The sequence below is a fragment of the Dipodomys merriami genome, unplaced genomic scaffold (assembly GCF_024711535.1).
Source record: "Dipodomys merriami isolate MVZ:Mamm:240054 unplaced genomic scaffold, mDipMer1.0.p SCAF_58, whole genome shotgun sequence".
Taxonomy (NCBI): domain Eukaryota; kingdom Metazoa; phylum Chordata; class Mammalia; order Rodentia; family Heteromyidae; genus Dipodomys; species Dipodomys merriami.
This window is the reverse complement of record NW_027206157.1, coordinates 1203911-1220350: the sequence shown is the minus strand read 5'-3', so window position 1 is coordinate 1220350 and position 16440 is coordinate 1203911.

The following is a 16440-nucleotide window of genomic DNA, read 5'->3' as shown; positions in this document are numbered from 1 at the left end:
TTAGAATTAGGAATAGTGTTAGGGTTAGGGTTAGGCTGAGTGTGAGGGTCAGGTTGAGAGTGAAGTTTAGGGTTAGGGTTAGGATTAGGGTTAGAGTGAGGGTTACGGTTAGTGTGAGGTTATGGTTAGGGTTACGATTAGGGATAGGTTGAGGGTAAGGGTTAGGGTGAGGGTGAGGTTTAGGGTTAGGGTTAGGGTGAGGGATATGTTTTGGGTGATGTTTAGGGTGAGGGTTAGGTTGAGGATGAAGGTTCGGGTGATGGTGAGGGTTCAGGTGAGGTTGAGTGTTAGGGTGTGGGTGAGGATTAGGTTAGGGCGAGGGTTAACGTTAGGTTTAGGGTTAGTGTGAGGGTGAGGGTTAGGGGTAGCGTTAGGGTTGGGGTTTGGGTTAGGGTTAGGGTGAAGGTTAGGGAGAGGGGTAGGGGAAGGGTTGGGGTGAGGTTTAGGGTGTGAGGGTTAGGGTGAGAGTGAGGGTGTGGGTTAGGCTTAGTGTTAGGGTTAGGTTGAGGGTGAGGGTGAGGGTGAGCGTCAATGTTAGGATTAGGTTTAAGGTTAGGGGTATTGTGAGGGTGAGGATGAGGGTGAGGGTTAGGTTTAGGGTTAGTGTGAGGGTTAGGTTTAGGGTGAGGGTTAGGTTTAGGGTGAGGATTAGTGTTAGGGTAAGGTTTAGGGTGAGGGTCAGGGTGAGGTTTAGGGTTAGGTAGAGTGTTAGGATTAGGCTGAGGGGTAGGGTTAGGGTGAGGTTTATTGTGAGGGTGAGGGTTAGGGTAAGGTTTAGGTTTTGGGTGAGTTTGAGGGTTAGGTTGTGGGTGAGGGTTTGGGTTAGGTTGAGTGTTAGGGTGACAGTGAGGGTTAGGGTGAGGGTTAGGGTGAGGTGTAGGTTTAGGGTTAAGGTGAGGGATAGGTTTACAGTAAGCGTTAGAGTTAGGTTTAGGGTGAGGATAAGGGTTATAGTGAGGGTTAGGTTGAGGGTGAGGGTGAGGGTGAGGGTTTCGTTTAGGTAAGGGTTAGGGTTAGATTTAGGGTGAGGATTAGGGGAGGGTGAGGGTTACGTTGAGGGGTATGGTTAGGATGAGTTTTGGGTTAGGTTTAGGGTGAGGGTTAGCGTTAGAGTGATGTAATGTTAGGATTAGCGTTAGGGAAAGGGTTAGGGTGAGGGTTATGGTGAAGGTTAGGTTGAGAGGTATGTTTATGGTTAGGGTGAGGGTTAGGGTTAGTGTGAGGGTAAGGGTGAAGGTTAGTGTGAGGGTGAGGATTAGGGTTAGGAATAGGGTTAGGGTTAACGTTAGTCTGAGGGTGAGGGTCAGGATGAGTTGGAAGTTTTGGGTTACGCTTAAAGTGAGGATAAGTGTTAGATTGAGGGTTAGGGTGAGGATGAGTGTTAAGGTAAGAGTTAGGGATAGAGTGAGGGTTAGGTTTTGGGTGATGTTTAGGGTGGGTGTTAGTATTAGCTTTAGGGTTAGTGTGAGGGTGAGGGTTACGGGTAGTGTTATGGTTAGGTTTAGAGGTAGGGTTAGGCTGAGTGGTTAGGGAGAGGGCTAGGGGTAGGATTAGGTGAGGTTTAGGGCGAGTGTGAGGGTTAGAGTTAGGGATTGGGTTGGGGTTAGGGTGGGGTAAGGCTTAGGGTGAGGGTTAGGGTGAGGGGGAGGTTTAGGGTTAGTGTGAGGGTTAGGGTTAGTGTGAAGGTTAGGGTTAGGGTTAGGGTGAGGGTAAGGGTTAGGGTGAGGTTTAGGGTAAGTTATATGTTTAGGGTTAGGGTGAGGGTGAGGGTTAGGTTGAGGGTGAGTATGATGGTGAGGGTTTCGTTTAGGTAAGGGTTAGGGTTAGGTTTATGGTGAGGTTTAGGGGAGGTGTGGGTTAGGTTGAGGGTTAGGGTTAGGGTGAGGGTTAGGGTTAGGGTGAGGGTGAGGGTTAGGGTTAGGGCTAGGGTGAGGGTTAGTGTTAGGGTGATGTTTAATATGAGTGTGAGGGTTACTGTTAGGGTTAGCCTTATGGAAAGGGTTAGAGTTAGCGTTAGGTTTAAGGTGAGGGTTAGAGTGAGGGTGAGAGTTAGGGTTAGCATTAGAGTTAGGGTGAGGGTGAGGGTTAGGGTGAGGTTGAGGGTTAGGATTAGGTTTAGGATGAGCGTTAGGCTTGAGGTTAGGGTTAGGGTGATGGTGAGGGTGAGGGTGAGGATTAGTGTGAGGGTTAGGTTTATGGTTAGGATTAGGGTGAAGGTGAGCTATAGGGTGAGGGTTAGAGTTAGGTTCAGGGTTAGGGATACGTTTAGGGTTAGGATGAGAGTGAGGGTGAGTGTTAGTGTTAGGTTTAGGGTTAGAGTTAGGGTGAGGTTGAGGGTGAGGGTTAGAATTAGGGTTAGGATTAGGGTTAGGCTGAGGGTGATATGGAGGATGAGGGTGAGGGTTAACGTTAGGTTTAGTGTGAGGGCTAGGTTTAGGGTTAGGGTTCATTTTAGGGTGATATTTAGGGTTAGGTTTAGTGTTATGATAAGCGTTAGGTGGAGGGTTAGAGTTAGGGTTAGTGTGAGGGTTAGGTTTAGGGTTAGGGTAAGTGTTAGGGTGAGGGTAAAGGTTAGGGTGAGGGTTAGGTTGAGGGTGAGGCTTAGGGTTAGGTTGAGGGTAAGGTGAAATTTAGTTTTCTGGTTAGCTTTAGGGTGAGTGTTAGGGTGTGGGTAAGTGTTAGGGTGAGTGTTAGGATGAGGGTGAGTGTTAGGTTTCCGGTGAGGGTAACGGTAAGGGTGAAGGTTTGGGTTAAGTTTAAGGATAGGGTGAGGATTTGGGTTAGGGTTAGGTTTACGGTGAGGGTTAGGCTGAGGGTTAGCTTAGGTTAAGTTTGAGGGTTAGGGTTAGGGTTACGGTAAGTGTTAGGGTGAGGGTTAGGGTGAGTGTGAGTGTTATGGGTAGGGATAGGTATAGGGTTAGGGTGAGGGTAAGGCTTAGGGTAAGGGTTAGGGTGAAGGTGAGGATTAGGTTTAGGGTAAGGGTTAGGGTGAGGGTTAGGTTTTGGCTGATGTTTAGGGTGATGTTTAGTGTGAGGATGAGGGTTCAGGTGAGGGTGAGGGGTTGGATGAGGGTAAGGGTTAGTGTGTGTGTGAGGATTAGGGTTAGGGTGAGGTTGACGTTTAGGGGAAGGTTTAGGTTTAGGTTGAGGGTTAGGCTTAGGGTTAGGTTTAAGGTCAGGGTTAGGGAGAGGGGTAGGTTTAGAGCTAGGGTCAGGTTTAGGTTGAGTGTGAGGGTTAGGGTTAGTGTTAGGGTTAGGGTGAGGGTTAGTGTCAGGGTTATGGTTAGGGTTAATTTTAGGGTGAGGGTGAGGTTCAGGGTGAGGGTTAGGGTTATGGTGATGTTTATGGTGAGGGTGAGTGTTAGTGTGAGGGTGAGGGTGAGGGTTAGGGTCAGGTTTACGTTCAGGGTTAGGGTTAGGGTTAGGGTTAGGTTGAGGAAGAGGGTGAGGGTTAGGTTTAGGATTAGGTTTAGGGTTAGGGTTAGTGTGAGTGTTAGGGTGAGGATGAGGGTTCGGGTAATGCTGTGGGTTAGGCTGTGGGCGAGGGTTACGTTTAGGGTGAGGATTAGGGTTAGAGTTAAGGTTAGGGTTATGGTGAGGGTAAGGGTTAGGGTGAGGGTTAGGGTGAGGGTTAGGGTGAGGGTGGGAGTTAGTGTTAGCATTAGAGTTAGGGTGAGGGTGAGGGTTACGGTGAGGGTTAGGATTAGGGTTAGGGTGAGCGTTAGGCTTAAGGTTAGGGTTAGGGTGATGGTGAGGGTGAGGGTGAGGGTTAGGGTGAAGGTTTGGGTTAAGGTTAAGGATAAGGTGAGGATTAGGGTTGGGTTAGGCTTAGGGTGAGGTTTAGCCTGAGGGGTAGGGTTAGAGTTAGTCTGATGGTTAGGTTTAGTGTGAGTGTTAGGTTTAGGGTTAGGGTGACGGTAAGGTTAAGTGTGAGGTTTAGGTTGATTGTGAGATTTAGGGTTAGCATTAGGTTTAGGGTTAATGTTAGGATGAGGGTTAGGGTTAGGGTTATGGTTAAGTTGAGGTTGAGGGTGAGTTTTAGGGTTAGGGTTAGGGTGAGGGTTAGTGTTAGGTTGAGGGCTTGGTTGAGGGTGAAAGTTAGGGTGAGGGTGAGGTTGAGGGTGAGTTTCTCAGATAGGTATGGGTTAGGGTTAGGTTTAGGGTGAGGATTAGGTTGACCGTGTGGGTTAGGGTTAGGATTCGGGTTAGGGTGAGGGTGAGGATGAGGCTGAGAGTTAGTGTTAGGATGAGGGTTAGGGTTAGGATTATTGTGAAGGTGAGGGTGAGGGTGAGGTTTAGGGTTAGGGTTAGTGTGAGTGTTAGGGTTACGATGAGGGTTAGGGTTAGGGTGCGGGTTAGGATTAGGGTTAGGGTGAGGGTTAGGGTTAGGGTGATTTTTAGTGTGAGGGTGAGGTTTAGGGTGGGGGTGAGTGTGTGGGTGATAGTTAGGGTTTGGTTTAGGGTTAGAGATAGGGTTAGGTTGAGTGTGAGGGTTAGGGTGAGAGTGAGGGTTAGGGTTAGGGTGAGGGTTAGGTTTAGGGTTAGGGTAAGGGTTAGGCTGAGGGTGATATTTAGGGTTAGTATTACGGTTAGGGTGAGTGTTAGGGTTTGGGTGATGTTCAGGGTGAGGGTGAGGCTTAAGCTGAAGTTAGGTTTAGGGTGAGGGTTATTTTAAGGTTAGGGTGAGGGTTAGGTTTAGGGTGATGTTTAGGGTGAGGGTGAGGGTTAGGGTGAGGTTGATTTTTAGGGTGAGGGTGAGGGTGTGGGTGAGGGTTAGGGTTAGGGTTAGGTTTAGGTTGAATGTGTGGGTAAGTGTTAGGATTAGGAATAGGGTTAGGGTTAGTCTAAGGTTGAGGGTCAGGGTGAGCGTGAAGGGTAGGGTTAGGGTTAGGGTTAATTTGAGAGTTACGGAGGGGGTATGTTTAGGTTTAGGGTGAGTGTGATGATTAGGTTGAGGGTGAGAGTGAGGGTTAGGTTTAGGGTTAGGGTTAGAGTTAGAGTGAGTTTGAAGGTGAGGGTTAGGATTAGGGTTAAGGTGAGTGTTAGGGTTCGGGTTCGGGTTCGGGTTCTGGTTCGTGTTCGGTTGAGGGTTAGGATGTGCATGAGGGTTAGGTTTATGATGAGGATTAGGGTTAGGATTAGTGTTCGGGTTCTGGTGAGCTTAAGGATTAGGGTGAGGTTTAGTGTGAGAATGAGTGCTAGGTTAGTGTTAGGGATAGGGTGAGGGTTACGGTGAGTGTTAGGGTTAGGGTTAGGGATACAGTTAGGGTAAGGGTGATGGTGATTGTGAGTGTTAGTGTTAGGTTTAGGGTTAGAGTTAGGGTGAGGGTGAGGGTGAGTGTTAGGATTAGGGTTAGGATTAGGTTTAGGCTGAGGGTGATGTGGAGGGTGAGGGTGAGTGTTAGGGTTAGGATGAAGGTTAGTGTTAGGATTAGGGTTAAGTTTAGGTTTAGGTTTGGGTTATGTTGAGGGTGAGGGTTAGAGTTAGGATTAGGGTGAGGGTTAGGGTTGGGTGAGGTTTAGTGTTAGGGTTAGGGTGAGGATTAGAGTGAGGGTGAGCTTTAGGGGTGGATTAGGTTTAGGGTGAGGATTAGGGTTAGGTTTAGGGTGAGGGTTAGGGTTAGATTGATGTTTAGGGTCAGGGTGAGTGGTAGGGTGAAGGTGAGGTTTAGGGTGAGGTTGAGGGTGCAGGTGTGGTTTAGGGTTAGGTTTAGGTTGAGGTTTATGGTGAGGTTTAGGGTTAGGGTTAGGGTTAGGGTTAGAGTTAGAGTGAGGGTGAGGTGAGGTTTATTGTGAGGGTTAGGGTTATGGTTAGAGTTAGAGTGAGGGTGAGGTGAGGTTTAGGGTTTGGATTATGGTTAGTGTTAGGGTTAGGGTGAGGGTTAGGCTGAGTGATAGGGTTAGGGTTATGGTGAGGTTTAAGGTTAAGGTGAGGGTTAGGGTGAGCATTAGGTTTATGGTTAGGGAAGGGTTAGGATTAGGGTTAGGGTTAGGGTGAAGGTGAGGTCCAGTGTTAAGTTTACTGTGAGGGTTACGGATATCATTAGGTTTAGGGTTAGGGTTAGGGTGAGTGTTAGGGTTTTGTTGAGGGTGAGGGTGAGGTTTAGGTTTAGGATTAGGGTTAGGGTGAGGGTGAGGGTTATGGTTTGGATTAGGGTTAGGTTTAGGTTAGGCTGAGGGTGAGTTTGAGTGTGAGGTTGAGGGTTAGGGTAGGATGAGTGTTAGGGTTGGGGTTAGGGTTAAATTTAAGGTGAGGGTTAAGGTTAGGGTTAGGGTTAGGATGAGGGTTAGGCTGAGGGTTTGGGTTAGGGTTAGGGTGAGGTTAAGCTATAGGGTGAAGGTGAGGGTTAAGATTATGCTTAAGTTTAGGGTGAGAGTTAGAGTGAAGGTTAGGGTTAGGGTTAGGTTTAGGGTTAGGGTGAGGGTTATGGTTAGGGTTAGGGATAGCATTAGGTTTAGGGTTAGGTTTAGGGTGAGGGTTAGTGTTAGGTTTAGGGGAAGGGTGAGGTTTAGGGTTAGCAGTAGGGTAATGGTTAGGGTTAGGTTGAGGGATAGGGTTAGGATAGCGTTAGGGTGGGTGTATGGGTGAGGGTTAGGGTTAGGTTTAGGGTGAGGTTTAGGGTTTGGGTGAGGGTTACGTTAGTGGAGGTTGAGGTTGAGGTTTAGGGTGAGGGCTAGGGTAAGTGTTAGGGTTAGGGTGAGTGTTAGCATTAGGGTTAGGATTAGGGTTAGAGTGAGGGTTAGGGTGAGGTTTTGGGTTAGGCTTAGGGTTAGGGTTATGGTGAGGGTGAGTGTGATTGTAAGGGTTAGGGTGAGGTTGAGGGTTAGATTTAGTGTTAGTGTTAGAGTGAGGTTGAGGGTTAGTGTTAGCATTAGGTTTAGGATTAGGCTTAGTGTGAGGGTTAGGGTTAGGGTTAGCTTGAGGGTGAGGATGAGGGTTAGGGTTAGACTTAGGTTTAGGGTGAGGCCTAGGGGGAGGGGAAGTTTAGGCTGAGGGTTAGGGTGAGGATGAGGGTTTCGTTTAGGAAAGGCGTAGTGTTAGGGTTAGGGTGAGGATTAGGTGAGGGTGAGGTTTAAGGTGAGGATTAGGGTTAGGGTGAGGATTAGGGTGAGGGTGACGGTTAGGGTAAGGGTGAGGATGAGGTTGAGGGTGAGGTTGTAGCTTGGGTTTAGGTTTAGTGTGAGGGTTAGCGTGACGGGGAGGGTTAGGGTGAAGGTGAGTGTTAGGGTTAGGGTGAAGGTTAGGGTTAGGTTTAGGGTGAGGTTTAGGGTTAATGTGGGGTTTAAGTTTAGCGATATTATTAGGGTGAGATTTAAGGTTAGTGTGAGGGTTAAGGTGAGGGTGAGGGTTAGGGTTAGGGTGAGGGTTAGGGTTAGTTTGAGACTTTGCGTTAGGGTTCGGGTTAGTGTGAGGATAAGGGTTGGGTTGAGGTTTAGGGTGAGAGTGAGGGTTAAGGTTAGCGTTAAGTATAGGGTGAGGTTTAGGGTGAGGGTGAGGAATAGGGTTAGCATTAGGGTTAGGGTGAGGTTTAGGCTTAGGGTTAGGGTTAGGGTTAGGTTTAGGGTTAGGGGTAGGGTGAGAGATAGGATTAGGGTGAGGGTTAGGGATAGGTTTAGTGTTAGGATGAGGGTTAGGATGAGGGTTAGGTTTAGTCTTAGGGTTAGGGTGAGGGTGAGGGTGAGGGTAAGTGTTAGGGTGAGGGTTAGGGTGAGTTTGAGGGATAGGGTTAGGGTTAGGTTTAGTGTTGGCGTTAGGGTGAGGGTTAGGGTTCGGTTTAGGGTAAGGGTTAGGGTGAGGGTTAGGTTGAGGGTGAGGAGTAGGGTTATGATGAGGGTAAGGATTAGGGTGAGGGTTAGGGTAAGGTTGAGCGTTAGGGTTTGGCTGATTGTAGGGTAAGTGTTCGGGTGTGGGCTCGGGTTAGGGTTAGGATTAGTGTGAGCGTTATGGTTATGGTGAGGGTAGGGTGAGTGTTAGCTTTAGGATTAGGGTTAGGGTTAGGGTGAGGGTTAAGGATAGTTTTAGGGTTAGTTTGAGGTTTAGGATTAGGGTTAGGGTTAGGGTTAGAGTTAGAATGAGGGTGAGGTGAGGTTTAGGATTTGGATTAGGGTGAGTGTTAGGGTTAGGGTGAGGGTTAGGCTGAGGGGTAGGGTTAGGGTTATGGTGAGGGTGAGGATGAGTGTTAAGGTGAGGGTGAGGGTTAGGGTGAGGGTGAGGGTTAGGGATAGCATTAGGGTTAGGATTAGGGAAGGGTTAGGGTTAGGGAGAGTTTGAGGGTGAGGATTAGGTTTAGGATTACGGTTAGGGTCAGGGTGAGGGTTAGGGTTAGGGTTAGGGGTAGGGTTAGGGTTAGAGTTAAGTTGAGGTGAGGGTGAGTGTTACGTTTTGGATTAGGGTTAGGTTTAGGGTTAGGCTGAGGGTGAGTTTGAGTGTGAGGGTGAGGGTTATGGTTAGGGTAAGTGTTAGTGTTGGGGTTAGGGTTAAGTTTAAGGTGAGTGTTAGGGTTAGGTTTAGGGTTAGGATGAGGGTTAGGCTGAGGGTTATGGTTAGGGTTAGGGTGAGGGTGAGGGTTAAGATTAGGCTTAGGGTTAGGGTGAGTTTTAGGGTGAGGTTTAGGTTTAGTTTTAGGTTTAGGGTTAGGGTGAGGGTTAGGGTGAGGTTTAGGGTTACAGTTACGGTTAAGGTGAGGTTGAGGGTGAGGGTTAGGCTTGGGTGAAGGTTAGGGTGAGGATGAGGGATAGGGTTGTTGGTGAGGGTAAGGGTTAGGGCGAGGTTTAGGGTGATGTTTAGGGTTAAAGTTAGCATTAGCCTTAGGGTAAGGGTGAGGTTTTGGATGATGGTTAGGGTTAGGGTTAGGGATGGGGGAGGATTAGTGTTCCGCTTAGGGTTAGGTTGAGGGTTAGGTTGAGGGTTAGAGTTAGGGTTAGGATTAGGATGAGGATTAGTGTGTGGGTTAGGGTTAGGGTTAGGGTGAGGGTGAGGTGAGGGTAAGGTATAGGGTGAGGGTTAGGGTGAAGGTGAGGGATAGGGTTAGGGTAAGTGTAAAGGTTAGGGCGAGGTTTATGGTGAGGTTGAGGGTTAATGTTAGCATTACGGTTACCGTGAGGATGAGGTTTAGGGTGAGGGGTTGGGTTAGGTTTAGGGAGAGGGTGAAGATTAGGTTTACGGTTGTGGTTAGGATGAGGGTTAAGCTGAGGGGTAGGTTTAGGTTTATTGTTAGGGTGAGGGTTAGGGAGAGGGTTAGGGTTATTGTTAGGTTAAGGATGATTTTGAGGGTGAGGGTAAGAGTCAGGGTGAGGGTTAGACTGAGGTGGAGGTTTAGGGATAGCATTATGGTTAGGTTTAGGGTTAGGGTGAGGGTTAGGGTTAGGGTTAGGGTGAGGGTGAGGATTAGTTTTAACATTAGGGTTAGGGTTATGGTGATGTTTAGGGTTAAGTTGAGGGTGAGGGTTAGGGTTATGCTTAGGATTAGATTTAGAGTTAGGGTTAGGCTGATGGTGGGGATAACGATGAGGGTGAGGTTTAGGTTTAGGTTTCGGATGAGGTCAAGGGTCAATGTGAGGGTTAGGGTGAGGGTGAGGGTTTTGGTTAGAAAAAGCATAGGGTTAGGTAAGGATGAGGATTAGGGTGGGGGCGAGGTTTAACGTGAGGGTTAGGGTTAGGGTTAATGTGAGGGTGAGGGTGAGGAGTAGGGTTAGGTTTAGGATTAGAGTTAGGGTTAGGGTTAACTGAGGGTGGGGGTGAGGGTGAGGCTTAGGGTGTAGGTGATTATATGTGTTAGGGTGAGGGTTATGGTGACGGTGAGGGTTAGGGTGAAGGTGACGGTTACGGTTAGGGTGAGGGGTCTGGTGAGGGGTAGGGTGAAGGTTAGGATGGGGGTTAGGGTTAATGTGTGGTTTAGCTTTAGTTTTAGGTTTAGAGTGAGAAAAAGAGTAAGGGTGAGGGTTACGCTGAGAGTGAGGGTTATAGTTAGCATTAGGGTTAGGGTGAGGGTTAGGTTGAGGGTTAAGGTGAGGGTTAGGCTTATGTTTAGGGTTATAGTTAGGGTGAGGGTGAGGGTGAGGGTTTAGATTTGGGTTAGCGTTAGATTTAGGCTGAGGATGAGGTTGAGGGTGAGGGGGAGGGTTAGGGTTAGAGTGAGTATTAGGTTTGGGGTTAGGGTTAAGTCTAGGGTGAGGGTAAGGGTTAGGGTTAGGGTTAGGATGAGGGTTAGGCTGAGTGTTAGGGTTAGGTTTAGGGTGAGGGTAAGGGTTAGGGTGAAGGTTAGGGTGAAGGTGACGGTCAAGGTTAGGGTGATGGGTAGGGTGAGGTTTAAGATTAGGGTTAGGGTTAGGGTAAGGGTTAGGGTTAGGTTTAGGGTGAGGGTTAGGGTTAGGATTAAGCTTAGGGTTAGGGTGAGTGTTAGGGTGAGGGTTAGGGTTAGGATGAGGTTTAGCCTGAGGGTTAGGGTTAGGTTTAGGTTGAGGGGAAGGGGAAGGGTGAGGTTTAGGGTGAGGGTGAGGGTTAGGATTAGGCGAAGTGTTAGGGTGAGGTTTAGGGTGAGGGTTAGGGTTAGGGTTAGCTTTAGGGTTAGGTGAGGCTGAGGGTGAGGGGAAAGGTTAGGGTAAGGTTTAGGGTGAGGTTGAGGTTTAGGTTTAGCATTAGGGTTAGGGTGAGGGTTAAGGTTAGGCTTAGAGTGAGGGTGAGTGATAGTGTTAGCATTAGGGTTATGGTTAGGGTTAGGGTTAGGGTTAGGATGAGGTTGAGGGTGAGGGATAGGGTAATGATGAGGGCAAGGATTAGGGTGAGGGTTAGGGTGAGGTTGAGGGTTAGGTTTTGGGTGAGTGTAGGGTTAGTGTCAGGGTGTGGGCTACGTTTAGGTTTAGGGTGAGGGTTAGGGATAGGGTTAGGTTTAGGGTGAGGTTTAAGGTTAGGGTTAGAGTTAGAGTGAGAGTGATGTGAGGTTTCGGTTTTGGATTAGGGTTAGTGTTAGGGCTACGGTGAGGGTTAGGTAGGGTTAGGGTTATTATGATGGTGAGGGTGAGTGTAAAAGTTAGGGTGAGGGTTAGGTTGAGGGTTAGGGTTAGGGATAGCATTAGGGTTAGGGTTAGGGAAAAGTGAGGGTGAGGTTTAGGGTTAGGGTGAGGGTGAGGTTTAGGGTTAGCATTAGGGTTTCCGTTATGGTTACGTTTTTTTTTAATTTAATTTATTTTTATTTGAGAACATACTGTACAGAGGAGTTACAATTACATGGACAGCATAATGAGTACATTTCTTACCAAGCATTGCAGCCTTCTCCTTTGTTTTCCCTTCACATCCCTTCTCAGCGTCCCCCCTCCCCCCCAATCGGGGTTTCGGTTAGGGTTACGTTGAGGGTTAGGTTTAGGGTAGGTTACGGTGAGTGTGAGGGTGAGTGTTAGGGTTAGGGTTAGGGTCATGGTTAGGGTTAGGGTGAGTGTTAGGGTTAGGGTGAGGTTGAGGGTAAGGGTTAGGGTGAAGGCTAGGTTTAGTGTTAGGGTGAGTATTAGGGTTATGGTGAGGGTGAAGGTGAGGGTTAGATTTAGGATTAGGTTTAGGTTCAGGGTGAGGTTTTGGGATAAGGTTAGGGGTAGGGTTAGGGTGAGAATTAGGGTGAGGGTGACGGTGAGGGTTATGGTTTGGATTAGGTTTATGTTTAGGGTTAGGCTGTGGGTGAGTTTGAGTGTGAGGGTGAGGGTTAGGGTTAGGGTGAGTGTTAGGATTGGGGTTATGGTTAAGGTTAAGGTGAGGGTTAGGGTGAGAGTTAGGGTTAGGATGAGGGTTAGTCTTAGGTTTAGGGTTAGGGTGAGTTTGAGGGGAAGGATTAGGGTGAGGGTGAGGGTTAGTATTAGGCTTAGGGTTAGGGTGAAGTTTAGGGTGAGGGTTAGAGTTAGGTTTAGAGTGAGGGTTAGGGTGAGAGTTAGGGTTAGGGTTCGGGTTAGGGTGAGGGTGAAGGTGACGATAAGGCTTAGGTGAGGTTTAGGGTGAGGGTGAGGTATAGGGTTTTTGTGAGTGTAAGTGTTCAGGCGAGGTTTAGGGTGAGGTTGAGGGTTAATGTTAGCATTAGTGTTACGTGAGCATGAGGGTTAGGGAGAGGGGTAGGGTTGGGGATAGGGAGAAGGTGAGGATTAGGGTTAGGTTTAGGGTTAGAGTGAGGGTTAGGCTGAGGGGTAGGTTTAGGTTTCGGGTTAGGGTGAGGGTTAGGGTGAGGGTTAATGTTAGGGCTTGTTGTAACGTGAGGTTGAGGGTGAGGTTAAGGCTTAGGGTGAGGGTTAGATTGAGGTTGAGGCTTAGGGTTAGCATTAGTGTTAGGGTTAGGGTTAGGTTTATGGTTAAGGTTAGGGTTAGGGTTAGGGTGAGGGTGAGGGTGAGGGTGAGGGTTAGGGTTAGGGTTAAAATTAGGGTTAGGTTTAAGGTTGGGCTGATGGTGGGGGTGATGGTGAGGTTAAGGGTTAGTTTTAGGGTTCGGTTTACGGTGAGATCTAGGGTCAGGGTGAGGGTTAGGGTGAGGGTATCGGTTACAAATGGCTAAGGGGTAGGGTTAGTATGAGGATTAGGGTGAGGGAGAGGTTTAAGGTGAGGGTTAGGGTTAGGGTTAGGGTGAGGGTGAGGTTGAGGGTGAGGATTAGGGTTAGGGGTAAGATTAGTGTTAGTGTTAGGGATAGGCTGAGGGTGGGGGTAAGGGTGAGGCTTAGGGTGTATGTGAGGGGTTGGGTTAGGGTGAGGGTTAGGGTGATGGTGAGGGTTAGGGTGAAGGTGCCGGTTACAGTTAGGGAGATGCTTAGGGTGAGGGGTAGGGTGAGGGGTAGGGTTATTGATAGGATGAGGGTTTTGGTTAATGTGTGGTTTAGGTTTAGGTTTAGGGTTAGAGTGAGAATAAGGGTTAGGGTGAGGGTTAGGGTGAGAGTGAGGGTTAGAGTTAGCGTTAGGGCAAGGGTGAGGATTAGGGTGAGGGTTAAGGTGAGGGTTAGGGTGAGGGGTAGGGTTATTGATAGGATGAGGGTTTTGGTTAATGTGTGGTTTAGGTTTAGGTTTAGGGTTAGAGTGAGAATAAGGGTTAGGGTGAGGGTTAGGGTGAGAGTGAGGGTTAGAGTTAGCGTTAGGGCAAGGGTGAGGATTAGGGTGAGGGTTAAGGTGAGGGTTAGGGTTAGGCTGAGGGTGAGGGTTCGAAGTAGGGTTAGGGTTAGGGTGAGAATTAGGGTAGGGTGAGGGTGAGAGTGAGGGTGAGTGTGAGGGTGAGTGTTAGGGTGTGGGTGAAGTTTAGGGTTAGGGTGATGGTTAAGGTGACAGTGTGGTTTAGGGTGAAGGTGAGGGTTAGGTTTACGGTGAGCGTTAGGGTGAGGGTTATGGTTAGGGTTACTGTGAGGATTAGGGTTAGGGTTAGGGTTATGGTGAGGGTAAGGGTTAGGGTGAGGTTTAGGGTGAGGCTGGGGGTTAGGTTTAGCATTAGGGTTAGGGTGAGGTTTAGGGTTAGGGTGAGGGTGAGGGTGAGGTTTACGGTTAGGATGAGGGTGAGGGTTAGGCATAGGTTTGGAGTTAGGGTCAGGGTCAAGGTTAGGGTTAGGGTTACAGTTAGGGTGAGGGTGAGGGTAAGGGTTAGTTTTAGGAGTAGGCTTAGGAGTAGGGTTAGACTTAGGGTGAGGGTGAGGTTGAGGGTCAGATTTATGTTTAGGGTGTGGGTTAAGTTTATGTTTAGGGTTAGGGTGAGGCTGAGGGTGAGGGTTAGGGTGAGGGTGATGGTGAGGGGGAGGGGGACGGAGGGTGGGTTTAGGGTGAGGGGTAGGTTTATGGTTAGGGTGAGGATGAGAGTGAGGGTGAGGGTTAGGGTGAGGGTGATGCTGAGGTTGATGATTAGGGTTTGGGTGAGGTTTAGGGTGAGCGTGAGGGTTAGAGTCAGCGTTGGGTTTAGGGTGAGGGTTATGGTGAGGGTTAGGGTTAGGGTTAGGTTGAGGGTTAGAGTTAGGGTTAGGGTGAGGGTTAGGGTTGGGGTTTGGCTTAGGTTGAGGGTTATGGTGAGGGTGAGGTTGAGAGTGAGGTTTAGGGTTTAGGTGACAGTTCGGGTTAGGTTGAGGGTTAAGTTGACAGTGAGTGTTAGAGTGAGGGTGAGGATTAGGTTAATGGTTGAGGGTTAGTGTTAGGGTTAGTGTGATGATTTGGGTTAGGGGTATGGTTATGGTGAGGGTAAGGGTTAGGGTTAGGTTTAGTTTGAGGGTGTGGGTTAGGGTTAATGTGAGCGTGAGGTTTAGATTTAGCGTGAGGTTTAGAGATTGGGTTAGGGTTAGGGTTAGGGTGAGAGTTAGGGTTAGGATTTGGATTAGAGATTAGGTGAGGGTGAGGGTGAGGGTTAGGTTTAGGAATAGGGTTACGGTTAGGGTTAGGCTGAGGATGAGGGTGAGAGTGAAAGTGAGGGTTAAGTTTAGGATTAGGGTTAGGGTTAAGCTGAGGGTTAGGGATAGAGTTAGGGTTAGGGTGAGGGTTAAGTTTAGGGTTAGGTTTAGGGTTAGTATTAGAGTGAGGGTGAGGGTGAGGGTTAGTGTTTGGATTAGGGTTAGGGTTAGGGTTAGGTTGAGGGTTAGGCTGAGGGGTAGGCTTAGGGTTAGGTGAGGGTGAGGGTGAGGGTTAAGGTCAGTGTAAGGTTTAGGGTGAGGGTGAGGTTTAGGGATAGCATTAGCTTTAGGGTTAGGGTTAGGGTTAAGGTGAGTGTTAGGGTTATGATTAGGGTGGGGGTGAGGGTTAAGTTTAGGTTTAGGGTTAGGGTTAGGGTGAGTTTTAGGGATAGAGTTAGCGTTAGGGTGAGGGTTAGGTTTAGGGTGAGCGTTAGGTTTAGATTTAGAGTGAGAGTTAGGGTGAGCGTTAAAGTTTGGATTAGGGTTAATTTTAGGGTTAGCGTGAGGGTGAGGGTGAGACTTAAGTGTAAGGTGAGGTTTAGGGTGAGTGTGAGGTTTAGGGTTATGGTGAGGGTGAGGTTTAGAGTTAGCATTAGGGTTATGGTGGGTTAGGTTGAAGGAGAGGCTTAGGGTAGGGTTATGGTGAGTGTGAGGTTGAGGGTTAGGGTTAGGGTTAGGGAGAGGGTGAGGGTTATGTTGAGGGTTAGTGTTAGGTTGAGGTTGAGGGTAATGGTTAGTGTGAGGACTAGGTTTAGAGTGATGGTTAGGGTGAGGGTTCATGTAAGGGTTAGTGTTAGGTTTAGGGTGAGGGTTAGGATTAGGATATGTGTGAGGATTAAGGTTAGGTTTAGGGTTATGGTGAAGGTAAGGGTTAGGGTGAGGTTTATGGTGACAGTGAGGTTTAGGGTTAGCATTAGTGTTAGAGTGATGGTTAGGGTGAGGGTTAGGGTTAGGTGAGGGTTAGGGATAGGTTAAGGTTTAGGGTGAGGTTCAGGGTTAGGGTTAGGTTTAGAGTTAGGGTGAGTTTGAGAGTGAAGATTTGGTTTAGGATAAGGGTTAGGGTTACGGTTAGGCTGAGGGTTAGGCTGAGGGTGAGGTTGTGGGTGAAAGTTAGGCTGAGGTTTAGGGTTAGGGTTAGAGTTAGGTTTAGGTTTACTTTTAGGGTTAGGCTGAGCGTTAAGGTGAGGTTTAGTGTTAGGGGTAGGATTAGGTTTAGGGTGAGTGTTAGGGTGAGGGTAAGGGTTAGAGTGAGGTTTAGGGTTAGAGTGAGGTTTAGGGATAGCATTAGGGTTAGGGTTAGTGTTAGGGTGAGGTTTAGGCTTAGGGTTAGGTTTAGGGTGAGGGTGAGTTTTAGTGTTAGCATAAGGGTTAGGGTTAGGTTTAGGGTGAGGTTTAGGTTTAGGGTTAGGTTTAGGGTGAGGGTGAGCGTGAGGGTTAGTGTTAGGGTTAGGGTGAGGATTATGGTTAGGGTGAGGGTTAGGGTTAGGGTGAGGTTGAGGGTTAGAGTTAGGATTAGGCTTAGGTGTAGAGTTAGGCTTATGGTAAGGGTGAGGGTGAGGGTCAGATTTTGGTTTAGCGTTAGGTTTATTGTTATGGTTAGGGTTAGTGTGAGGGTGAGGGTGATTGTTAGGGTAATGGTGATGGTGAAGGTGAGGGTTAGGTTTAGGGTGAGTGTTAGGGTTATGGTTACGGTTAGTTTGAGGTTGAGGGTGAGGGTCAGGGTGAGGGTGATGGTGAGGTTGAGGGTGAGGGTGAGGGTTAGGGTTTGGGTGTGGGTTAGGGTTAGGGTTAGGATGAGAGTTCGACTGAGGGTAATTGTTAGGGTTAGGGTGAGGGTAAGGATTAGGGCGAGGCTGAGGTTTAGGTTTTGGATTACGGTTAGGGTTAGGTAGAGGGTTAGGCATAGGGTAAGGGTTAGGGTGAGGGTTTTGCTTAGGGTTAGGTTTAGAGTTAGGGTGAGGGTGAGGGTGAGTTTTAGGGTCTTGGATTAGGGTTAGGGTTAGGGTTAGGCAGAGGGTGAGGTTGAGGGTGAGGGTTAGGGTTAGTGTTAGGTTAGGG